The 26,354-nt window shown below is 39.7% G+C and overlaps 1 protein-coding gene and 1 long non-coding RNA gene across 6 annotated transcripts in view; both read right to left on the bottom strand.

Moving 5' to 3' along the window:
- The window catches only part of ACSL4 (acyl-CoA synthetase long chain family member 4), an 81,186-nt gene extending 68,444 nt beyond the window's left edge, over window positions 1–12,742 (bottom strand). For 2 of the 5 annotated variants that reach the window (XM_082377172.1, XM_082377171.1), the window contains exon 1: window positions 12,510–12,735. The gene's annotated coding sequence lies outside the window, so the exon portion shown is untranslated. Of the gene's footprint in view, window positions 1–12,509 lie in introns of all 5 variants that reach the window. The other 3 variants (XM_082377174.1, XM_082377173.1, XM_082377175.1) reach the window with 2 other exon arrangements.
- Window positions 1–26,354, bottom strand: part of LOC309620846 — a 589,684-nt gene that overhangs the window by 351,370 nt on the left and 211,960 nt on the right. The window lies entirely within an intron of this gene.

Raw genomic sequence — 26,354 nt, forward strand, 5'->3', positions numbered from 1 at the left:
AGACTAACATAGAGAGCAGACATATACGTAGAATAGGAAAGGAGGCATACCCATGAGCCAACCCTCAACCCTATAATAATAGCCCAACCAGACTTTTTTAAAAAGTTAATAATAATAGCTACCCTCTGGGATTATCCAGTTATACCTGTTAATGCTTAGGTACCAGCTGGCTTGCTCAAAATGGATTTTTTAAAATTTCCTTTAAATATTGGGGCAAGGAAAATTATGCAAAGCCTGAAAATGAGGTTCTGAAAAGGAATAAAGGAAAGGACAATGCAGAGCTAAAAACACAAACAGAAAACTAAAAGGTCTGGATCAATTTCATCTGCAGACTACTATCCACCTGTTACAAACAGGTTATAACCTTCTGGTTCTAATCCTCCAGCAAGTGTAAAGTTTGGAATAGGTTAGTTCCGCTGCAGAACACACCCAAGGGAGGTTTCCTTACTCGTAGGTTTCCTTACTTGTAGGTTTCCTTACTTGAGTATTGACAGTGTGTCAATATAAGGCACTTTTGCAGAAGATGAGATCCAAAACAAGAATTTCAAAAACAGATTTAAAGAGAAGCACCAGTGTACTAAAAACTCCCCAGCAGAGCAGAAGTCTTTTTCCCATCTCAATGAGACACTGTTTAAGGAAGGGGAGTTATGTGTCCCCATAAAAAGGTCAGCCAAGAAACTTGCTATAACTTCCAACAGTGTTGATATTTCCGACCAGCAGATATCACCCATTTATCCCTAAAGCATTTAACTTCCGCTGTATCTACGATGGGTAATTTGCCTTTAAAACATCCCTTTGCAGTTATTTCTGTGAATAGTTAAGCGAAAATACATCATCTTTAAATTAGGTTATAATACAATCCTCCTGGAAGCATCTGCAAACAATGTGAGCAGCAGTAAAAGGTAAAGGCGGTTCGCTTCCTCATGTACTATACGGGGCAACCTGCTGCTTACTCTTCTTCAAAAGCAAAACTAAGGTCAACACAGAGGACGTTCTGAAAACAAACATTCTCTGTTAAGCATACATCTTGAGGCCTGATGGTTGTGTGACAGCAACAGGCCAGATTTTTAAAGAATAAGAAAAGGGATTAATCAGAATGCTTCCAGCACCTCGATCTTATGGTTTCCAGGGTTGCTATGCCTGAAAGTAGAAGAGAAAGGCATTGAGGTTCGGCGCCCGGTGCCAAGTCCAGGCAACATCCTGATCTTTCATCAGCAATGGGGTATTGCCGGTAAAAGCAAGAAAAAAAAAATTTTTTTTTTTAAAACAAGGTCTAGCAATCGCAGGACATGGCCCCAGATCTGGCCAAGTACCAAACTCAAATTCTAAAAGTTTAGCTCATTCCACAGAACAATTTTATGCAACCCAAATATGTAACTGTATGACTTTGAAACATCATTGATTTTCTTTCACACAAGAGGCAGAGGTCAGCAGCAGAGGCAACAAATCTAAGAATTGATTTTCCATCCTAAACAGACTCCTAATCACTCCTCTCAAAGCAGAAGAAACATTTTCTCATGATCTCATGACAAAATGTTATGACATCTAGAAGAGACCAGACAAATACAATGACCTTAGTGTCACATTAGCTAGGAATGATGCAAAATTAAAGAAATCAACTCTTGGTTGAAAAGCAATTCTTTCAGCCAAAATTAGCTGCTTCAAAATGAGTTGCTTGCATCTCATCGAAGTCATTAAAGTAACATATATGTGTTTCATAACAACAATCCTGTCTTTGGAAAAACAGAGTTTTGACTCACTTTTGCAGATTTCCACCGGAGACTGTGATAGTAGATTAAACACTGCAAGGCTTCTCAACACACTCTTAGCTTAGGAACCCAATAGGCTACAGCTGGTTTTTAAAATATGTCTCTAAAGAACAAACTGGAGTTGAGATTCCTAGTTTTCAAAACTCAAGGTACGCTCTGGCTAGAGACCATATGTTCATGGCCAACTCTCACTCCTTTGATCATGCCCTAGTATAGCACTGACCTCCTATTTCCTGTGGGCAGTGCCCTAAGCAACATGACCCTTCGATCAAAGGCAGGGAGGGAGGTGGTCAACAGTCTTCCTCAGTTGAGGACAGTTAGAAGCTAGATTGTATGGAAGCACTTTCTCCCTAAGAGGTTAAAAAAAAACCCTACAATCTTTAGGGTTAGGGGCTTTTTGAGAAAAAGATCAGCTGTCTGAAAGTTAAGTTAGGAACGACCCTCCCATTGCACCACATGTACTATATCACTGCAATCATAGGCCGATCACGCCACACAAACATTTCATATAACCAGATAACAACGGCTCAAATGCAGGGTACCACTGAGACAAGACAGAGATTGGGAAGCTATCTGAGCACTGGAATATTCTTCCCCCAAGAGCCAAGTAGAATATTCTTCTACCTTTGCAGAGCCCTTATGCTTACAGTGACTCCAGAATGACCCTACTGAGCTAGGATTCAAGTCAGCCGGCAGGGCAAGTACAAGTATCTTTTTAACCCTAATGAACACTTTGTACTTCTGGGGTTGATCACCCCTCATTCAATTCTACTCAGTCCTAAAAGAAAGGCGTAAAAGTGAGGTTGGGGGGCTTCCCTGGTGGCACAGTGGTTGGGAGTCCGCCTGCCAATGCAGGGGAAATGGGTTCGAGCCCTGGTGCAGGAAGGTCCCACATGCCGTGGAGCAACTAAGCCCCTGCGCCGCAACTACTGAAACCCACGTGCCTAGAGCCCGTGCTCCTCAGCAAGAGAAGCCACCGCAATGAGAAGCCCGTGCGCCGCAATGAAGAGTAGCCCCTGCTCGCCGAAACTAGAGAAAGCCCGCGCGCAGCAACAAAGACCCAATGCAGCCAAAAATAAATAAATAAATAATAATTAAAAAAAAAAAAAAGTGAGGTTGGGGAACTCCATTTCAAAACATGGATTTAAAAAGGAGGTGGGAGATTCACCAGGGAAGTTTCCATTTTGCAGTTGTCTTTTCTAAAATTACTTGCAAAGAAGTAAATTCTTTGGGGGATACTTCCTAAAGAAAGCTACTCCCTTACTAACAGTTTAATATTCAACAATCTCTTGGTGATCAAGAGAATATTAAAATTAATGTAAATATGTGCATAAATTAAAAACCTGCTTCCACATAAAAACCCGGGCCTTTATACTTGACACTAAAAACAAAATCTAAGCAAAGGAATCCAAAAATTTCTGGTGGAAAATCTGTGTTATATAATGTCCTTACGAGTTCATTCTGCTTAAAAATGTATAATGTATAACTATATTTGAATGAATATGCTAATACTGACATTCCTTTCTATTGGGGGAAATAAACACTACACAGCTTTCCATCTGCAGGTTGCTATAATCCACCAAACAGTGAGCCTGAACCATGACTCTTCTAGTTTCCAGAGTATGGAAACCACCTGCTTCACAGAAATTCTAACCTACTCCTGTAAGGAAGTGCCTGGGCACAAACGGAATCCCAAATATTTCACCAAAGGCTTTAAACCATCCTAAACTAACTTTGCACCAAATCCTGAAGGTCTCTGTGGTTCCAAGTACAAGAATACCATTATCCTAGGCTGCTTTTCTCTTTTCTGCTCTATTTGTCTGAAACACATTCATCTGACAGTTGTTTATGGCTAGTTCTGCCCAGTTCTACCCCTCAGTCAAGTGATGATTCTTCAATTAGTCTTTTAAGCTATGTCTCAAACTTAGTATCTTCAGTGGTCATGGGGAACATAGCATCTTTTACTTGGATGCATTCCATGAGATACTAGTGCTAGTTCTGTCTTCTCTTCTGTTTCCAAAGCCATAACTGAACTTTAAGCTCATTCAACCAAGTTCCTGTTTCCTGTCTGCGGGAAATGTTCAGCTTTCAGTTCATTTGAGAAGCAGAAATGACTAACGTATTCTGAGAATAACGAATGATCACCATCTCAGCGGGAGCAGCTCTGCCCATTTCTGCAGGCTTTCCCTGATGACTCATCACTCGGGTACCCCCAGGGGAGTGGTCCTTCAAAACCCTATCATTACTTTTTTTTGTAGTATTAAAATGCTTTAGGCACATATTGAAGGTAATAAACAGGATACCTAAGAGAAAACAGGTATTTCACCATGCCTTCCACTGCCTTAACTTCTTAACAACCACTAGAAGCCACCATAAATATTTCCAATACCTCTGTTAAAAGCCTCATCTCACATGTCCCTGTCATTAATCAAGCGAGAAATGGGAAACCTCTATTCTGACTCCCACATAAAATCTGCTAACTTCACAGCGCCTATGAAAGAAAAATCCTCTTGCTGTGAAATCAATTCCAGAAAGGCCAAAATGCACAAGATGCACAGCCTTGGAGAGCGGCGATGCTATTTCAATCGTCATAACAAAAATATGAGTAGCTATGCTGGGCCATCACATTAACACCATTGTCCACAAGGTAGAATCTTCTTTTATTAAATACTCTATTGAATTCATCATAAACTAAGGTCTTTTCACCTCTAAGTCCCACAGCATAAACCCAGAAAAGGTTATAATGAGCCTACGGCGGATGTGCTTAATAAATGCTTCTAGAGGACATGTGAGCAGAATACGTACATACTTGCCCAAATCAAACACAGTTCTCCTAATGTTCAATTTTATATACTATAGACTGAGTTACCATAGACAAAAATTCATGTTGCCACAGAGACCTAGATTTTCTTTACTTTTATAAGTTGTGAAAGAACACAACTAAGCCCACACATTTACCAAAAATTAGAGCGGTTGGTTTTTCTTTGAACCAAAATAACTGTTCAAGCTCAGTTTTAAAATCTTCATTAAAACCAAACTCCACCCAAAAGATTCCTAATGACATTTTAATACATTGCACTTATACATCATTACTAGTAACTACAATTTAAACAACATGTGCATAAATTCCAAACAGAACTGAACTGGTTTAACATTGAGGATTTTTTAATTCCTTGGTTATTTACTTTTGGTGGCCATGACTTTAAGATTATAGTTTGTCCTAGAAACCAGTTATTTTAAGTAGAACACTACATTTATATGGCACAGTGTTGTTCTTTTTCCCACTAAGATGTCTTTTTCACTTATTCAGAGTTACCGAACGTGAAAGATGCTCACAGTATACAGTCAAGTTAAAGGAAGCAAATTACAAATCGGTATGCACAGTAAGAACCCATTTTTGTAGAAAGAAGACACATATGTTTGCACACATACATGTGTGCACACGTGTGCATGCAAGCATCCATACATGTGTGTACACAAACGTGTCCCCAAAAGTTGACAATAGATCTCCCTGGGTATGGGATTATGGTGCTCTTATTCTTCTTTATACTCATATTTTCAGTGCAGAAAATTTAGATAATACAAATAGTACTTTAACAAAGGGAGAAAATTATTTTTAAAAACTACCTGAGTGCTCTCCAAATACAAGGCACTCACTCCATTTCAGAATCGCATTGTAATTATCCTCCAGTGTGTAATGTTGCATATGAGGAATCTGTATAATTACTATCAAAATAGTAATCATAAATTAAAATGCATTGTAGAATTGTATAGGGTAAAATGTATAAGTATCTCTATACTGCCTTCCTCTAACACCACTCCCTTTTGCCCTAGAGATAACCATTTGTGGTGCATATCAATCACACTTTTTTGTATTAACCATACGCATGGTAAGGTTTTGTTCTTTTAGATAAGTGGAATCATGGTATATGGACTGTTCTATAACTCCCTCCTCTGCCCTCCCCCACCTTTAACAACATATTTTGGAACTCCTATGTCAGTTTATATAGGTCTGAAGGGTTTCTTTCCTTTAATAGCCCCATGTTATTCCATAGAACAGCATGTCATTATTTAAATCATTCCCCTTCTGATGGACATTTAGGTTGCTGCCAAGTTTTCACTGTTATGACCAGTTTCACTGCATTGAAATCTTGTATGCATCTTTATACAAATGTGCAGATATTTCCTTAGAATAGCTTCCTACAGAATTGCTGGGTCAAAATATATGCATATTTTAAAAATGAGAGGATTTTGGTACTCTCTATCAAAAAGCTACACAATTTGCACTCTCATTAACAGTGTATGAGAGTGCCCATTTCTTTCAAAAAGTGGATATTATAGTTTTTGCCAATGTATTTGGTAAAAAAAAAAAAAAAAAAAGGTTTTCATTTCCCTAATTACTAGAATGAGTTTGAGTATCTTTTCTTTTTTAATCATCATTTCAATCTCTTCTTATGTGAAAGGCCAATTCATAACCCTGTGCCACTTTTTCTAACAGGTGCCTTTTTCTTATTGATCTGTAGGAGCTCTTTACATATCATAGATATTACACAGTAGAAACCTTTTTATCTAATGTTATTTGGAACACTTGATTAGCTAACTGAAAAGGTCAACTAAGGTGAACAGTCATAAGAAAATATGCACATGACAAACATTTCATTTTATCTTCATTTTATCAGTGGTAAATGTACACTCGTTCATCAAACTTTCGATAAAGGGCCAAGAAGCCAAGACCTTTCTTTAACTCCAGGCCCACAGACTGTAAGGAAATTTAATTTGAATTCTTAGATAATGTAGAACTTCAAAGAACTTAAAAGACACTTGCAAGGAACTATGAGTAGAGAACCCTTCAGATTTTTATATTTATTTTATACAAATCTTTTATCGTTGTCTTACCCACACCTAATTATACAGTAATAACTTGCTTTCATCAACTCTTTCCAAAGCATACCATATGTTTTGTTATAATAAACCTATCCCCCAGCTTCAACAATTATCTATACGTGCTGAATTTTATTTCTTTCACATCTCTATGCACTCCGTACCTCAACCCCCATATAATCTGAAGCAAATACCAGACATCATATCATTTCATATGTAACTTTTCAGTAAGAACTTCAATTCCCCACTACTCAGACTGTATCACATTATAAAACATGAAAATAAATTACATATTTACAAAAACAAGAACAACGAGCATATATAGGTTCAGTAATAAAAGCATCTGTTGTACTGGTGGGTCCACAAGCCTGGCTTACCTGAGACCAACCGACTAATAGCAAGTGTTCAGTGCACAGTGTATTTTACAAAAGAAATGAGTATCATTTAATATGGTGAGTCAGTTAAGTAGAAGTCAACAAAAGCTTCCACTGCATATGTAGAAGTTATTTTCCCCCAGTCTGTCATATGCCTTTTTAACTTTGTTATGGTGTCTTGTGCTTTCCAGAAATTTTAAAAATATATACTTAGATGTTTAAAATACATCCTTAATGTATCTTTGTGTATGATGTGAGGCTGAGATCCATTTCTTTCCAAATATACAGCCCACGGTGCTAACTCAATTTCCATTTTCAACATTACTTGTAGGTAGGACATTTAAAAGAACTAAAGTATGAACTTCTAACTTACGAAAGGAAGCTGTGCAAACAAAATAATAAACCAACAGTCTTAAGGTCAGCTTGATAGGCTCGAACTACTATGTATTTAAAGATCACAGAAGTTTGGGGAGCAGGAGCAACAGTACTGCCATACCTGGCTCCGTCATTACCACTCTGGCTCACAGCAGGCTCTCCAAAGGACATCGCAACTGGATAGGCCTGCTTCTGAATCTCACTATTTGCCATACTTGTAAATTGACATTCATACTGAAATACCCCACACTTGACGACAACAACAACAAAATCAACCTTCCCAACTCTCTATCCATTCCTTAATGCTGCTCCTAGACCACAGTGCCTTCAGACTTAAAGAAAATGAATACACTGTTCTGAACCACAATTTCCCATGGAAATATACCTAAAAGATACTAAAAGTCAAGGTAAAGTTTGTCAAATTTCCTTTATAACATAGAGACTCAATAATTTTTAAGGTTGCTTTATCTCTGGGCAAACTTTTTGGGTAAAATTTACCAGAGAGTAAATTGGCTTTTAGGGCCATAAGTTCTCTGTTTCAACTCTGACATTGTATTTTGAATGCAGCCAGACAATATATAAATGAGTGGATGTGCCTGTGTGCCAACAGAAGTTTATTCATAAAAACAGGTGGTGGGCAGGATTTGGCCACCAGCAGTATTTTACCAGCCCTTGTCTTATACCAATGATTGATCTTTTTCAAATCCACTACCCTGGCTATACACTTATTTGAGCAAATATGGTGACGCTGAAGGGACAAGTAATAATTTCAGTACCACCTTACAGAAATGAATACTCTAAAAATCGATCACTAAGCTCTTCCTGTAAGTTCTCATAATATGAGCACATATGTTTTTCAAAATATAACACTGTAAGTCACCTTAAAACTAATGCTTATTTTAAAAGATAATTAAAATGAACATTAAGTAGCTACTATAAAAGAAAAACATGCAGTCTAGACAGACAAATTCAACAGTCAGTCTATTCACTATTCTGAGTAGCAAAAGCCTACTAAATCTATCATCATATTCGCAACTTCACTACTTAAAATGCAGAAGCACACTTTCAAAGTACATTTAAATGAAAACACGACTTTTTTTCTTTGGACTACTTACCACAAATGTTGATTATAAACTATACAGTTTTGCCAAAATATTTTAAAATTAGAAAGTGAAACCAAAAATCTCCTTGGCATATGACGTGTCTACTTAATTTTAAAATATTAATTTTAATGTTTCATTTGACTGCCTGGTAAGGCAGAAATTATATTTTAAGGCACAAAAGGATGGCAGCCATTTTAATATAGTGAGAGCATGTATATGAGTATGTACACACACTGTAAGCCATCAGGACCACTAGTTCGAAGAATACATCTGAGCTCCAGGATTGCTCAAAGAAAAAAATATTCACACTGCTTACAGAAGTACTGGATGTTATACAGAACAACAAGGAATAAAATTAAATAACAAAGGTACATAAGACCCCTTGACACCAAAGGCATGATCCATAAAAGGAAAAATTGATAAACTGGACCTCATCAAAATTGAAGATTTTTGTTCTGCGAAACCTCCCTGTGAAGACGACGAAAAGGCAAGCTGCAGGATGGGAGAAGATATCTGCAAACCATCTAGCCAACAAAGCACTAGTATTAAGAATATATAAAGAACTCTCAGAACTCAACAGTAAAAAAAAAAAAAAAAATCCAAGTGTTAGCAAGGAGGAGCACCATTCACGCATTGCTGGGGCACGGGCGGGGGTATGTAAGATGGCACAGTCACTCTGGAAAGCAGTTCGGCAGTTCCTTATAAAACTAAACGTGCAACTACCATACGAACAGCAATTGCACTCTTGGGCAACTATCCTAGAGAAATGGAAATTTATGTTCATACAAAAACCAGTACACAATTGTTCATAGGAGCTTTATTCATAATAGGTTACAAAATACGGGAAATAGCCAGATGTCCTTCAATGGGTGAACGATTAAACTATAATACATCCACAGCATGGAATACAACTCAGGAATGAAAAGGAACTATTGATACAAGACACAGTCCCTGCATGAATCTCCAGGGAATTACACTGAGTGAAAAAAAGTCGATCTCAAAAGATTACATATCACATGATTTCATTTGTATACCATTCTTGAAATGACAAAATTATAGGCAAGGAAAACAGATCAGTCGTTGTCAGGGATCAGGGAGGGAGGGAGATGGCTGTGGCTATAAAAGGGCAACATAGAGACCTTTGGGGTGATGGAATTGTTCTGTATCTTGACTGTGGTGGTAGTCACACAAATTTACACATATGGTAACACTGCATAGAACTAAATACACACACGCAAGTGAGTGGATGTAAAACTGGAGATCTCTGAATCAGGTGGAGGGCCTGTATCTGTCTCAATTTCCTTGTGACATTATGCTACAGTTATGCCAGATGTTACCACTGGGGAAAATTAAAGGGGATTATTTTTATGATTGTATGAGAAGCTACAACTATCTTAAAATAAACAGTTAAAAGAGAAAGGAAGAAAAAGAATATATAAGACCAGCCAATAGCAGGAGTGGAAAAAATAAAGCTTTCATTTTTGCTAAAGTCTCAATAACTGAAAGTCAAGGAAAGAAAAAAAAAAAAAAAAGGAATGCCAAGAAGAGAGTCTACAGGCTACAATTAATACAATCATCTCCTCCTCCCCTGGGGAGCCTTAACTTCCCCAGGATTTTGCTTCTGTTCCTGATTTGACTGTTGTTAATAAAAATAAACTGACATAAAAACTGTCTCTCCAAAACTCCCACCATCATCACCTCCATCCTGGACTATAAAACTAAACCTTGCAGGGTAAGGATTGTCTTCTTAACCATCATATCCTAGTGGCCTGGCACAAAATACGTGACAGATGGAGGAACAAGATAAGCTGAATGAACGAACAAATGAATGAATGACTGAGATGCCTGCATAGTCTTTTCAAGCGCCTAGCCAATTACAGTTACAAGGCAGTATGTATACATTCCCGTACAAATTTCTTAAAAGCCCTGAATGTTTAAAAAAAAAAAAAGTGTGGTATGCACACCCTTCACTTGCAAGCCTAAGTTAGCAATAGCTGACTTTTGTAAAATGCTTCCCAATTTATAGACTTCCACATATAGTCATTCATTTGATAAGGATGAATTAAGAATTATGCATATATAGATTGGAACTAGTGTAAGCAGATCTTTCAGAAAAACGTTCTAAATAAGGATTTACCTTAGCTTATTTTAACTAAGGATTTACGGCACAGCCTTAACGCAAATTGTGATATATATATATATATATTTTTTTTTTTCAAATTGGGGGACTTATACGGATTATTCTGCCAACATCAAGACCCTCTGACAGATGCAAAAATGAAGAGAGGTAAAGCGACTTATTCAAGGTTATACCATCAGCTAGCACTGGAACTGGCACCTGAGCCTCTCCGGAGTCCCAATTCATTTCTCTTCTCACTGAATTGGGCAAGCCTCTCCTTTCTCCACCCATCCCACCCCTACCCAAAACACTCAAACAAAAATCGTAATCTGAATCGCTTATTTTTAAAATGGGGGTTTTAGGGGGAAAATTGAATTTATTCAAGATGTTACTTGTTGCATTACACCTTCTGTGGATTTTTAGGTGTCAAATTACTTCTCCTATCAGAACAATAAGGTACTTTATTCTGTGGTGCGAGCAGACTAACAGTTTAATGTTTCATCCTCCACCTAAATGGCAGAGAGGGTGTTAATTATTACAGGAATCTTACAAGTCTCACACTTCTTTTCAATCGAAAAGATGAGCTATATTACAATCCAAGGAAGAGGCCTCACACTATTAAAATCTTGACTGATATGCTCATTGACAGAACAGTCATTGGATCTCTGCTTACAGCCTTATGTATCAAGAGCAGTTAAAACTATTTGTTAGAGGCGACATAAAAGAAAAAGTAACGTGGCAAGCAACTACCGGGAAATGAGGATTTCATCAGGTTAAATCTCCGTTATGCTGCAACATGTTACTAAGCATGAGTTTAGAGGTCCTAGAATCAAAACACTAGAAGGAACCTTCGTTCAACATCCTCATTTTTGTAAATGAGGAAACTGAGGCGTTGATTAAACCATTAACCAATAAAGCAGACTGCTTACTTTTTCAAAGGGATTCATTTAAATGCCATTTCGCCCTTATTCTCCATCTCGCCGTTTCTTAGAGGGATGATTTTTTTTTTTTTAAGGTGAAAAGAACGATTAGAGCAAAGTCATTTCAAGAGGGTGAAAAAAAAATGCCTTTGAAGGAGGAGATGGCTGGAGTGAAGAGAAGAAATGACGTCTTATTTAAAATATGTAACCCCTTAATGGGGGTTAGGCAGTGAATCATATTCTCCTCGATTCTTCTCTGTGCTATTGACATCGACCACAGTTCTTTTCTGTAGGGCAATCGAATGAGAGGAAGAGGAAGTGAATACAGCTGATGCTAAATATACAGCACCCATGGAGAACAGGGATGTAGATAGGTAGAACAGGAAAAAATAAGAGCATGTTTCTGCTAGAAACCAGCCGTTTTTCTAACCTACCGAAAGATACGGAAGCTAAGAGGATATCGGAAGCTAGGGCATCCCACAGATTCGAAGGGCGGATGCTTCTAGGGCCAGAGAGATCCCCTAGCTCTCAGATATAGAGAGACTCGAAGGGGACAAAATGGAGTTGAGGTCCAGGAGCGCCCTAAAGGTCGTTTGGAGGTCTGGCGAGCCCCTGATGTGCTCATTTGGAAAGGGTCATGGCAAAGCCTAGTACCCCGATCGGGAAGATGCTTTTGGCTCTCGGAGGGCGGTGAGCGGCAGGAAGAGGCAGGCCAGGGTCTCGAGGACCCCAGACCTCAGCAAAGGAGATGATACCGGGACCTCGGGAATCTTCCTGGCCCCGGAGGAGGCGGGAGGGTAGAACGCCCGGGCTCCAGAAGAAAGCGAGCGGATTCCGGTAATGGAAACGTCCCCTCAACCTCCTCCGGGCTCAGGTGTGGGACGACAGCTTGGCCGGAGCGGGGGCCCCGGCACAGCGACAGGGCAGGGGTTGCCGGGGCAGGAGCCACGCCGGCCGGGGTTACTCACCGGAGGCGCTGCCTGCGGCGTCTCCGCAGCCGGCCAAAGCTCGACACGCGAGAGGCTGGTGGAAAGGAGCCGCGTGCCCGCTAGCGCTGGGGCGAGGAGGGGCGCGCCACGGAGGCCGGAGAAAAAGCCGCAGCGGCGCGCGCACACACGGAGGGCCGGCGGAGGAGAAGGCGGAGCGAGGCGCAGCGCGGCGCGGGCCCGGAAAAGACGCGCCCGGAGGGGCGGGCGGAGCGGGGGCGCGCGGTGGTGTGGCACAGCCGGCCGAATCGCCGGCGAAGGCGCGCTCGGCCCACCCACGCTCCCGCCTCCGCTCACCCCGACGTCAGCCGAAAAGGAGGGCCCGAGCGGGCCGCTAGCGGCGGGGCGGGGGGGTGTTCGGTGTGCTCCGGGGGAGCTGAGCCCGCTAACGGCTCCCCGCGGGCTCACCGCAGGGTCCAGCTCCAGTCCCCGGGGCCGGGTGATTGAGCGTGTTTTCGGGAGGTCCGGGCGCCTGATTTCAGCGAGGTGCAGAATGGACCCACTCCCGCACCTGCGCTCCCTTCCCAGGACTCCACCCCAGAATGAAAGTTCCCCTCGGGTCGTCTTCCAGCTGCCCTGTCAAGATATTCATCTTGGGACTTCACTGCTCTTCCTATAGAGAGAGATCTTAACGTTCTTTGCCTAAGACATCCTGCTTCTCCAAGCCCCAGCTAACGCCTCTCTTCCCTTTATCTCGCCTCTCACTGCGTTAAGACCCCATCCAGCCATCCCCACTTATGAAATATCACAAGAATGCAGGGTTTTCACTTAATGCCTTGCATTTCCACGATGGTATAATGGCAAAAGAGCTCATAACTGATAAGGAAATGTCACCGCAGCACTATGACATCTTACTGGCCCCGACTGTTGCTTCTGAGCCAGTCCTACAAATACTGTTCCTAAGAGATTCAAGAAATTGTTGTTAAAAATAAAATGCTGGCGAACTGTCTCGGGGTTTCAAAAGAGACAGACCATAATTGCAAATGAGCCACGACAAACTGCCAAGAATATATCACCAAAAGAAAGAAAATGCCAGTATGCTTCCAGTTGTCTGATGCATGATGGAGGGCCAGCTTCCTCTTCTTGCTAGGAATGGACATGTCATTTCACTTGCTGTTTTGTATTTTCCCATAGAATTACTGGAGGTAACAACGTGTGTTTGTGTGTGTGTGCGTGTGTGTGTGTGTGTCTGTGTGTGTGTGTGTGTGTGACCACCTCAGATTACAGGCTAGAGTTGTTCTTAGACTTTAGTATGCATCTGAATCATCTGGGGGTGATTGTTAAAATATGGATACCTGGATCTGAGAAGGGCTGAGAAATATGAATCTTTAATAAGCATCTCAGGTGACACTGTACGTGGTTGGAGGCCCACAGTTGGAGAGCATAGAGCTACAGCCTTTGTATGTTACTTCTTTGAAGTGGGATTACTCATCCAATTTACAACAGGCCCACCCACTTATGTATAATATGCCTATGAATTTTGCTATGGCAGTCACATAACTTCCTTTTTCGAGATTGACCTAGAAAGTTCAGGACTTCAAACAACAAGTTTAATTGTCATGTTTATTTACAAGATCTTGTTGTAATACCAGAAATAACTAATCATTTCTCAGCTATATAATTCACTGGGTACCTATAGTGACAGAGCACTGTCATGTACAGTAGGGTTAACACAAACGAAATCAAAGAAATGATCATCCCTGCCCTCAACAAACTTAGTGTCTAGTGGTGGAATTAAAACACAGACACAGAACAGACCCAGTGTAGCACATAAATCAGACCAAAATGAAAAAGAACACATAATGAAAGAGTACTCTTGTCAATTTCCTTTACTAGCAGTCACTGAGCCCAGACCTTTTCAATTAAGTAACTTCCTCTGAACACTGAGTCAGTCCTAGGTTACTGAAGTTCCTCCAACTTTACGAGGTATAAAGGGAAGAGCCTGAAGCTATCAGTTTTTGTTTGTATGTATGAATATGTCTACATATATACCTATGTATAAGGATGTCTGTAAATATAGATATAGAGGTACTTATCAGACAAGAAACTAGTTGAATTTTCAAGATCGTTATCACTTACACTATTCATTAATGCTGACGGTTCTGGCTACCTTTATCACCTACTGTACCCCACCTTTTCCTCTCCAGTTAACCACATCCCGGGTGAAGAGGATAAAAGAGCTACATCTCCAAAAAGGAAACCAAGTGTATCCACACTATTTCTAGCTGCTCTTTTTTCACTTTTTCAGGATCAAAATAAACCTTGCTTAATTTCTTGTCATCAGAAACCCTCCAGAACAACTACCCAGGAACAAAACATTCCCCCAGCCAACTGTCTGACATTTTAGAGAGAACATTTGCACCATTGTTTAGTAGTTTGGAAGACAGGGGATTATTATCCCTAGTTTACAAATAGAGAAACAGATGCAGGTTAAATGACTTGTCTAGTCATACAACTAACTAGTAGCAGAGCCTGGATTTCCTACCACAGTTCCCAAGACTCCTAGACCAGGGTGCCTGCCACTACATCAGGCTTCCTAGGTAATAAGTTTTGCCCAGAACTACTAGTCCAATTAGAAACAGAAGAGATAAACATGAAAATGGAGAAGAGTTAGGAAAATGTACAGTGCAATTGACAGATTCAAAATACAACATAAAAGACACCGAAAGCATGGAAATTAAACTGAAGGCAAACAGAATTTACCAAGACAGCTCTGTTAGCAGGTACTGATATATAGGCCTTGCCCATTTTACTCTCCTGTAACAAGAAGCTGAAACAGATAGCCAGGCCGCTCTTGGCATTAGTTATTTATGGAAGGGCAGAAAACAACTGTTCTTCATTGACTGTGTAACAAGCCTTTGCATGTTAAACATACTTCACATGTTTGTAAAATAATAATTTCCTTTTTGATCCCACGACAAGCAGCAGGACTTTATAATAATATTTGCATAGACAAATGATGTTATGCTTTGTCATTCATGAGACCTTTTTTTTTTCTCAGACCCAATAACCAAGCCAAATATTGTCTTCAATGGCATGTCTGAAACAACTGGTGAAATCAGAAACCTAGGCAGAAGATGCTCTCACTGTGAACATAAATAATAACCTAGGCTACTCCTTTCAAAAATGGCCAAAGCCACTGCAGCTAGATTTAATGTCATTTTTTGAGAAATGACTTTTTTATCTTTTCAAACAACCATTTCTTGTCATTCCAGTACATTTCACTGGCTTTTAAATTAATTGAAAAGCCAAAACAAATGGAAAGACATTGAACGCATCTGGATGGGAAAACACGGTATAGTAAAAACTCAGTTCTTCCCAAATTCATCTGTAAAGTCCAAATCAAAATCCCAGCAGGGTTTTAATGAAACTTGAATTTACTGTCTCTCATTAACTCATTCTTTCTCTTTTGAAAAACGAATTCCTATCCCCTCTAAATAAAATCCTCCACAATATCCTTGCAAATTGCTTTAGCAACCTTCCCAAAAAGAAAAAAAAAAAAAAGAACAAAATATTCATATTATCCATAAGACCAGAGGCAAATTCATGGGCGGTGGTAGTCATCAAGTCTGCAAAAAGTTACCTTTTGTATATTTTGCCCATTTTCTGTAGTTAATTCTAGCCCAGTAATGTTAGGGGAAAAGGTCATCAATATCATAACTCACCTTAAATCTCTATTTTCCTTTCCTTTTCACATACAAGAATATTTGATTTCATCACCCATTCTTAAAAGACAAGGCAAATTTTTAAATTTTTAAATGTCCCTTACTCAGAATCATTGACTACTAGAGTCAGGAGGCCACATAGAGTCAGAGTAGCAGGAGGAAAACTATTTGGGCTTTGGACTTGGACCACCCTAGACCGAGTTATATAACCTCTTCTGAGCCTCAGCCTCCTCATATGTAAGTTGAGGATAATAATGGTACCTCATGGGGCTTCCCTGGTGGCGCAGTGGTTGGGAATCCGCCTGCCAATGCAGGGGACACGGGTTCGAGCCCTGGTCTGGGAAGATCCCACATGCCGCGGAGCAACTAGGCCCGTGAGCCACAACTACTGAGCCAGCGCGTCTGGAGCCTGTGCTCTGCAACAAGAGAGGCCGCAATAGTGAGAGGCCCGCGCACCGCAATGAAGAGTGGCCCCTGCTCGCCGCAACTAGAGAAAGCCCTCGCACAGAAACGAAGACCCAACACAGCCAAAAATAAATAAATAAATAAATAAATAAATAAATAAATATTAAAAAAATAATAATAATAATGGTACCTCATTCATAAGGCTTTTCTGAGGGAGGGTTCAATGAAATCATGCTCCTAAGATGCCTGGCTTATGGCAAGCATGTAGAAAATGGTGCCTATTAATTACTAACTTTGACCTCCTCATTTCACAGGTGAGAAAAAAGGAAACTAGAACCAAAACTCGTATCCTTCCATTACACCACACCAATCTTTCTCCAGATTCTCCTATTTATTGAGTGACTTCTTTAAAGCCAAGGGCTAAATTCCTTTTGAAGTGGTCTACAACCACCACCTTCACTTTCATTCACTAAATCACTCTCTGACCTCCAAGCCAACCCCCATTCTTTTCAATCCTCTAAATGTACCCTTTCTAATGCCTTCTGTGAAATCCACAAGCCCCATCATTATACCTAGGTATTCACTCTGCTTAAACCTTCGAACACTCATTCAAAGCAATCTTTTTTCAAACTAAAATACTGTAAGAAATCTGTCTCCTTCATTTGGACCATATATGGCACCTGGTACAGGCCAAGTTATTGTTATTCAAATGGAAAATCTTTAGCAAGTGATTGGATAATGATGGCCACCAGTTATTGAATACCTAGTATGTGCCAGGCACTGCCCCAAACACATTACATGTATTATTTCATTTTACCCTCGCAATGAGCCCATGAGGTGGATGCTATTATTATTCCAGAGGAAATGTACATAGGACTGAATAAGTAATGTTTCACATGTCCATCTCATTATCACATAAACCCATCTAAGAGAGAAGCAAAGTCTCATTTTGGAATATCCTACTTCTATATTAGACCCAGGGAAAACCCTTCCTATAAAAAGACATTTAAAGCAAATACCTTGAAGGAGAATTCATAGATTTTGAAAGTCACTTTTAGCTATGATATGTATCTAATCCATCCATACAGGCAACTTTCAGAATCGGTGGCTAACCTCAACTTTCTGCAAGCTCGTTTCAATGGTATTTATGAAAGAGTTCAACAAATCTGATTTTATTGCCCCTGGGCAAAATTTAAGTATGGCAGTCTAGATCAGTTTATGAATCAGTTCCTGCCTGAGACTATGCTCTCTCTTTATTGAGCCATGGTGCAGATTAGGTCCTATATGAAGGTGGACAAACTCTTAGTAGCTGTACACCACTGTACATGGAATAATACATTTCTGAAAAGCTATTTACAAAGCAAATTTTCACGCAGCAAGCCCCGCTTTCCACTGATTGTCTCTTTATTATATATATACATTTTTTATTACAAACAAAGTGCGTGTTTACTTCTTTTGTTCAAATAGAAGTATATGAAGTAAAAGAATCTCTGATCCCTCTCCACAGACATAACTGTGAACAATCTGGTATATATCATTCTAAAAGTTTGCTGTGCACATATACAGGCACATATACTTATTTTTTCAAAATGAGATTATGCATATTGCTCTACAAATTGCTCTTATGCACTTAATAATATATCACAAACATTATTCCATGTCATTATGTTTGTATGTAGATAGATATCTAAAGAATTATACCTCATCCTTTTTTCACTGTTACACAGTATTCCATAGTATGGATATACCATAATGTATTAGTCATATACCTATTCGTGTACATTCAGGATTTTTCTCGAATTTTTCACAATACTCCAATTAATATCCCTATGCATATATCTCTGTGTATTTGTTCAAGCATTGCTATAGTGGAGCCCTATAAGTGGAAATGATGCTGGGTCAAAGAGTATGTGTGTTTTAAATTTTAAAAGATACTGTCAAATTGTCTTTTAAAAGGGTCAAACAGTCCTACTTAGAGTGCACAACAGTACCATTTTCCTTATATTCTTGAAAACATTGAATACTATCAATCTTTAAAAATCTTGCCAATCTGCTAGGAAAACAATGCCATCTCACTGTTGTTTAATTGGCTTTCATTAAAATGTTTGATAACTGTTTATATTTTTCTATAGAAGTAATAACTATTCATTATAGAAAATATGGAAAACACCAAAAATGCATAAAGAATGCTTTTTAAATCCACAATTCTGCAGCCCAGGGAGAACCACTGTTAATATTTTGATATATTTTTTATTAGTTTTTTCTTATGGATTTTTTTTCCAAAATTGGATATTGTGTGCTTTTTTCACTTGACATTTAATATGAGCTCTCCCCCATGTTACTAAAAATTATTTTAAAACAATGTTTAGGATTGCATAATATTTTAGCATATTGAAGTCATAATTTACTTAACTAGTCACCTATTCTTTGCCCGACATTTAGTTTGGGTCATAAATTTTTCCAATACTATAAATGATGTTCTGAGCATTCGTGAGCATAAATTTGTGTCTCCCTAATTATTTTGTTAGAATAGCTCCTAGATATAGACTTACTGAATCAAATGATACATTTCAAGATAATTGAATCATATCACCAAAACAGTTTTTCTCTGATTTTCAAAAGAAATTGAAAACAATAATTGTAGTAATAGTCCCATTTATCAATAAACCCCAATAAGAAAACAAATGCAAGTACTTATTTGCTGTAAAATCACAAAGGTAATTTTATTTTATTTTTTTAATAAATTTATTTATTTTTGGCTGTGTTGGGTCTTCGTTGCTGCACGCGGGCTTTCTCTAGTTGCGTCAAACGGGGGCTGCTCTTCGTTGTGGTGTGCAAGGTTCTCACTGCGGTGGCTTCTCTAGTTACAGAGCACGGGCTCTAGGTGCGCAGGCTTCAGTAGTTGTGGCACGTGCGCTCAGTAGTTGTGGCTCGCAGGCTCTAGAGGGCAGGCTCAGTAGTTGTGGCGCACAGGCTTAGTTGCTCCGCGGCATGTGGGATCTTCCCGGACCAGAGCTCGAACCCATGTCCCCTGCATTGGCAGGCAGATTCTTAACCACTGCGCCACCAGGGAAGCCCACACAAAGGTAATTTTAAATTAAATTAAATATAATGATTCTTGAAATAAGTCACCAACAAAATAAATAGTGTTTGGTTCAGCTTAGAGAGGTTGTTTGTTTTTTAAAAATTTATTTATTTTATTTATTTATTTTTGGCTGCATTGGGTCTTTGTTGCTGCGCACGGGCTTCCTCTAGTTGTGGCGACAGGAGGTTACTCTTCATTGAGGTGCGTGTGCTTCTCATTGCAGTGGCTTCTCTTGTTGCAGAGCATGGGCTCTAGGTGTGCGGACTTCAGTAGTTGTGGTGCGTGGGCTCAGTATTTGTGGCTTGTGGGCTCTAGAGCACAGGCTCAGTAGTTGTGGCGCACGGGCTTACGTTGCTCCGCGGCATGTGGGATCTTCCCGGAACAGGGAACAAACCCATGTCCCCTGCATTGGCAGGCGGATTCTTAACCATTGCGCCACCAGGGAAGTCCGAGAGAGGTTGTTTCTTTTGTGTAGAATTTGAGTTTGGGAAATTTTTTGGCAGGAGTACAATATTTTAACATTCTGCTGCAGAAGAAAAGTCAAGAAAGAGATAGCTTAATTGAACAGAACACACTAACCTTAAAAGTCCCTTTCAGCTTCAATCACACCTCCCTCTCCCACACCCCATATTCTACCCTGTTTCCCGGCATTTTGCAGAAGCTGCTGCTTTCTGGGAAATAAACAAGCTGACCTAGGGCTAAGAGAAAGACTAAATACAGAAACACAAGGAAAGCACTAATGCAAAGTACACCTGTGAATTAACAAAAAAGAAATAGCCAAGAAGTAATAAATATATGAAAAACAGGTCTTAAGATAATGCAGAACAGACCACTTTTCTGATAAAGTTCTGTGATCATAAATTTTGATAGAGCCTTTATCTTATCTAGTACATTTTTTTTAACATCTTTATTGGAGTGTAATTGCTTTACAATGTTGTGTTAGTTTCTGCTGTATAAAAAAGTGAATCAGCTATATGTATACATATATCTCGATATCCACTCCCTCTTGCATCTTCCTCCCACCCTCCCTATCCCACCCCTCTAGGTGGTCACAAAGCACTGAGCTGATCTCCCTGTGCTATGCAGCTGCTTCCTACTAGCTATCTATTTTACATTTGGTAGTGCATATATGTCAATGCTACTCTTTCACTTTGTCCCAGCTTACCCTTCCCCCTCCCCATGTCCTCAAGTCCATTCCCTACATCTGCATCTTTATTCCTGTCCTGCCCCTATGTTCAGCAGAACCTTTTTTTTTTTAGATTCCATATATATATGTGTTAGCATATGGTATTTTTCTCTTTCTGACTTACTTCACTCTGTATGACAGATTCTAGGTCCATCCACCTCACTACAAATAACTCAATTTCATTCCTTTTCATGGCTGAGTAATATTCCATTGTATATATGTGCCACATCTTCTTTACCCAGTCATCTGTTGATAGACACTTAGGTTGCTTCCATGTCCTGGCTATTGTAAATAGTGCTGCAATGAACACTGTAGTACATGTCTCCTTTTGAATTATGGTTTTCTAAGGGTATATGCCCAGTAGTGGGATTGCTGGGTCATATGGTAGTTCTATTTTTAGTTTTTTAAGGAATCTCCATACTGTTCTCCTTAGTGGCTTTATCAATTTACATTCCCACCAACAGTGCAAGAGGGTTCCCTTTTCTCCACACCCTCTCCAGCATTTATTGTTTGTAGATTTTTTGATGATGGCCATTCTGACCGGTGTGAGGTGATACCTCATTGTAGTTTTGATTTGCGTTTCTCTAATGATTAGTGATGTTGAGCATCTTTTCATGTGTTTGTTGGCAATCTGTATATCTTCTTTGGAGAAATGTCTATTTAGGTCTTCTGCCCACTTTTGGATTGGGTTGTTTGGTTTTTTGATATTGAGCTGCATGAGCTGCTTGTATATTTTGGAGATTAATCCTTTGTTAGTTGCTTCATTTGCAAATATTTTCTCCCATCCTGAGGGTTGTCTTTTCGTCTTGTTTATGGTTTCCTTTGCTGTGAAAAAGCTTTTACGTTTCATTAGGTCCCATTTGTTTATTTTTGTTTTTATTTCCATTTCTCTAGGAGGTGGGTCAAAAAGGATCTTGCTGTGATTTATGCCATAAAGGGTTCTGGCTATATTTTCCTCTAAGAGTTTTATAGTGTCTGGCCTTACATTTAAGTCTTTAATCCATTTTGAGTTTGTTTTTGTGTACAGTGTTAGGAAGTGTTCTAATTTCATTCTTTACGTGTAGCTGTCCAGTTTTCCCAGCACCACTTATTGAAGAGACTGTCTTTTCTCCATTGTATATCCTTGCCTCCTTTGTCAAAGATAAGGTGACCATATGTGCATGGGTTTATCTCTGGGCTTTCTATCCTGTTCCATTGATCTATATTTCTGTTTTTGTGCTGGTACCATACTATCTTGATTACTGTAGCTTTGTATATAGTCTGAAGTCAGGAAACCTGATACCTCCAGCTCCATTTTTCTTTCTCAAAATTGCTTTGGCTACTCAGGGTCTTTTGTGTTTCCATACAAGCTGTAAAATGGTTTGTTCTAGTTCTGTGAAAAATGCCCTTGGCAGCTTGATAGGGATTGCATTGAATCTGTACATGGCTTTGGGTAGTATAGTCATTTTCACAATATTGATTCTTCCAATCCAAGAACATGGTATATATCTCCATCTGTTTGTGTCATCTTTGATTTCTTTCATCAGTGTCTTATAGTTTTCTGCATACAGGTCTTTTGTCTCCTTAGGGAGGTTTATTCCTAGGTATTTTATTCTTTTTGTTGCAATGGTGAATAGGATAGTTTCCTTAATTTCTCTTTAAGATTTTTCATCATTAGTGTATAGGAATGCAAGAGATTTCTGTGCATTAATTTTGAATCCTGCTACTTTACCAAATTCATTGATTAGCTCTAGTAGTTTTCTGGTAGCATCTTAATGTGAGGAAACCTCTAAAATTGGAAATAAATACTAATGCAAAGACCACGTCAGCTTCTCTCATCTGAGATGACCAGCTTCAGCCTTTCCATTGGCTTTGTATATTAATCCCAAGATTATGAACATGCTGTACCTACATGTAACATAACCCTTCCCAGATAGATCGTAAGCTCTTGACTCTTCATCAGGGACTAAAGTTGTCAGTTTTACTCCCCTGGCAACGGCAGTGAAATGACCCAGAGCTCCCCAGGTCTTGTGCCACAAGGTCTGGAAGGAGGCTGTATGGGTGGCAGGGCAGAATCACCTTATCATTTAGTATAACCTTTTCCACAAGTGAAGGGGGTGGGGTCGTTTCAAAACCCAGTATCTTCCTGCAAAAAATAAAATGCATCATCAGATTAAGTGAAAGTCAAGGTATCTTCACTTGAGGTCACAGAACTTATGGAATTTAAGACTGGTGAAGTTCAGGAGGTGAGAAATGTTTTAGCCACTGACTAGGAAATAGTGTTATGTCCTGTCTGAGCCAGTTGCATTATGTTTGATAAACAAATATCTACGACACACATTGCAAAACGTAGATTAAGAAACCTCAGGGCAGAGGACAGATCATCACATGTAGAAAATACCGAGGCACTTAGCCAGTACACAAAGAGGAGCATGGCTTCAGAACTTGGAAGCCTGTGTCCCTAGGCCTTATTTTTTTTCTCCTTTTTAACTTATTCTGTTGATACATGTTTGAACTGAGGCAACAGTTTTAATTTTTATATATGCAAACATAGAAAAAGTATGCATTGCCTCTGAAATTTAACATAACACATGAACTTCTCAAATAGAATTTTAGAGCTGTAATGGACTTTAAGGATAATCTAGAGTCCAATCATTCATTTATTTACAAATGAGGAAACTGGGGCTTCAAGAGGTTAAGTAATTTATCCAAGTTTACAGAACTAGTTATTTCAGAACTGGGGACCGGAACACAAATCTCCTGACTGGGCTCAAAGCTCAACCTATTTTGCTACATTGCCTACCTCATGTCAATTTGCCAGACGTTTGATAATCTAACCATAAGCAAATTACCATAACCACATTTATTAAAGTGCCCTGTATTGCTCAGATTAAAAGAATAATCAGGAATATCATTTTAAAAAAACAGGAAAATATGGTTTGTTCTATTTATGTGGAATGTGTCTGAGAAAGCAAATGGAAATTTTGAGGGGAAAGGTGATTTCTTCTCCATTACCTAATTTGTTAAAGAAAAAAAGTAAACTCTTCCAATACATTTGTCGATTTTCTGCATGTGGTCAATCTACTCTACAAAGGTCCACTCCTTTGTAGAGGAGGTTGCAACCTTCTCTTTACCCAATGGATACATGGAGTTGGTGGTCAACTTGCCCCATCTATATGCCTTCCATATTTCCTGTCTGCCACTTTTATGACATTCCTGCTATGATACAGTTAAATGTAACTGTATCAGCAAATATTCAAGGCCAGTAAGACCTGATATCAGAAAGGAACTTTCCAGTGTTATGGAAAAGGTGATATTCTCAGGAGTTGAGGCCAGGAAGACATTTGGGGTATCTGCCAAATATAATTTTATAACACTAGCTCTCTCATTCCTGTTTGCTTCTGATCTTTCTATCTTCTGCACAGGATAAAAGAAACTGTAAAAGTTCAGAAATATTCCAAAGTCAGAAATAATCTGAAGATGGTGGAATAGAAGGACGTGAGCTCACTCCCTCTTGCGAGAGCACCAGAATCACAAATAACTGCTGAACAATCATCGACAGAAAGACACTGGAACCCACCAAAAAAGATACCCCACATCCAAAGACAAAGGAGAAGCCACAGTGAGATGGTAGGCGGGGGGGAATCACAATAAAATCAAATCCCATAACCGCTGGGTGGGTGACTCATGAACTGGAGAAAAATTATACCACAGAAGTCCACCTACTGGAGTGAAGGTTCTGAGCCCCACATCAGGCTTCCTCCCTGGGGGTCCAGCAATGGGAGGAGGAATTCCCAAAGAATCAGACTTAGAAGGCCAGTGGGATTTGATTGCAGGACTTCGACAGGTCTGGGGGAAACAGAGACTCCACTCTTGGAAGGCACACACAAAGTAATGTGTGCATTAGGACACAGGGGGAAGGAGCAGTGACCCCATAGAAGACTGAACCAGGCCTACCTGCTAGTGTTGGAGGGTCTCCTGCAGAGGCAGGGGGTGGCTGTGGCCCACCATGGGGACAAGGACATTGGCAGCAGAAGTTCTGGGAAGTACTCCTTGCTATTAGCCCTACCGGAGTCCGCCATTAGCCCTACCAAAGAGCCTGTAAGCTCCACTGCTGGGTCGCCTCAGGCCAAACAACCAAGAGGGAGGGAACTCTGCCCCACCCATCAGCAGACAAGTGGATCAAAGTTTTACTGAGCTCTGCCCACCAGAGCAACACCCAGCTCTACCCACCACCAATCCCTCCCATCAGGAAGCTTGCACAAGCCTCTCAGATAGCCTCATCCACCAGAGGGCCGACAGCAGAAGCAAGAAGAACTACAGTCCTGAAGCCTGAGGAACAAAAACCGCATTCAGAGAAAGACAGACAAAATGAAAAGGCAGAGGACTATGTACTAGATGAAAGAACAAGATAAGACCCCAGAAAAACAACTAAGTGAAGTGGAGATAGGCAACCTTCCAGAAAAATAATTTAGAATAATGATAGTGAAGATGATCCAGGACCTCGGAAAAAGAATGGAGGCAAATATCTAGAAGATGCAAGAAATATTTAACAAAGACCTAGAAGAATTAAAGAACAAACAAACAGAGATGAACAATACAATAACTGAAATGAAAACTACACTAGAAGGAATCAATAGCAGAATAACTGAGGCAGAAGAACGGATAAGTGACCTGGAAGAGAGAATGGTGGAATTCACCGCTGTGGAACAGAATAAAGAAGAAAGAATGAAAAGAAATGAAGACAGCCTAAGGGATCTTTACGACAACATTAAACACACCAACATTCACATTATAGAGGTCCCAGAAGGAGAATAGAGAGAGAAAGACCCGAGAAAATATTTGAAGAGATTATAGTTGAAAATTTCCCTAACATGGGAAACAAAATAGCCACCCAAGTCCAGGAATCACAGGGCGTCCCAGGCAGGATAAACCCAAGGAGAAACACACCGAGACACATAGTAATCAAAGACAAAAGATAAAGACAAAGAAAAATTATTAAAAGCAACAAGGGAAAAATGACAAATAACATACAATGGAACTCCCATAAGGTCAATAGCTGATTTCTCAGCAGAAACTCTACAGGTCAGAAGGGAGTGGCACGATATACTTAAAGTGATGAAAGGGAAGAACCTGCAACCAAGATTACTCTACCCAGCAAGGATCACATTCAGATTTGATGGAGAAATCAAAAGCTTTACAGACAAGCAAAAGCTAAGAGAATTCAGCACCACCAAACCAGCTCTACAACAAATGCTAAAGGAACTTCTCTAAGTGGGAAACACAAGAGAACAAGAGGACCTACAAAAACAAACCCCAAACAATTAAGAAAATGGTAATAGGAACATACATATCGATAAATACCTTAAATGTGAATGGATTAAATGTTCCAACCAAAAGACATAGGCTCGCTGAATGGCTACAAAAACAAGACCCATGTATATGCTGTCTACAAGAGACCCACTTCAGACCTTGGGACACATACAGACTGAAAGTGAAGGGATGGA

The sequence above is a fragment of the Balaenoptera borealis genome (assembly GCF_965194805.1).
Source record: "Balaenoptera borealis genome assembly, chromosome: X".
Classification (NCBI taxonomy): Eukaryota; Metazoa; Chordata; class Mammalia; order Artiodactyla; family Balaenopteridae; genus Balaenoptera; species Balaenoptera borealis.